This window comes from Lupinus angustifolius, chromosome LG15 (genome assembly GCF_001865875.1).
Source record: "Lupinus angustifolius cultivar Tanjil chromosome LG15, LupAngTanjil_v1.0, whole genome shotgun sequence".
NCBI classification, from domain to species: Eukaryota; Viridiplantae; Streptophyta; class Magnoliopsida; order Fabales; family Fabaceae; genus Lupinus; species Lupinus angustifolius.
The window spans coordinates 15,811,596-15,811,990 of record NC_032023.1 but is presented as its reverse complement, the minus strand read 5'-3'; the positions used below and the strand labels follow the sequence as shown (position 1 = coordinate 15,811,990).

The 395-nt window shown below is 40.8% G+C and overlaps 1 pseudogene; it reads left to right on the top strand.

The window, feature by feature from the left end:
* Nucleotides 1-216, top strand: part of LOC109327734 — a 5,369-nt pseudogene extending 5,153 nt beyond the window's left edge.

The window sequence follows — 395 nt, the reverse complement described above, 5'->3', positions numbered from 1 at the left end:
AAGGTTCGACCACGCCAGTTCAGGGAAGGAGATTTGGTGCTAAAGAAGATCTTGCCAATCCAGAAGGACAGCCGAGGAAAGTGGGCTCCAAATTATGAGGGTCCCTATGTAATCAAGAAAGCTTTTTCTAGCGGGGCCCTAATCCTAACAGATATGGATGGGGAAGATCTGCATCTCACCATAAATTCAGATGCAGTAAAGAAATATTATGTCTAGAGGGTACTTCCAAAAAAAAACAAAGAAAGAAAGAAAGAAAGAATATTCATGCATCGATCACAATATTTTTATTTACCTTTTTGCACGAGGGAGAATGATGTAAACAAAACCCGCATGGTGTAGACCTCAGACAGGTCGTCTTAATGACACAAGGCGTTCTTGATATTCCGAAACACTAA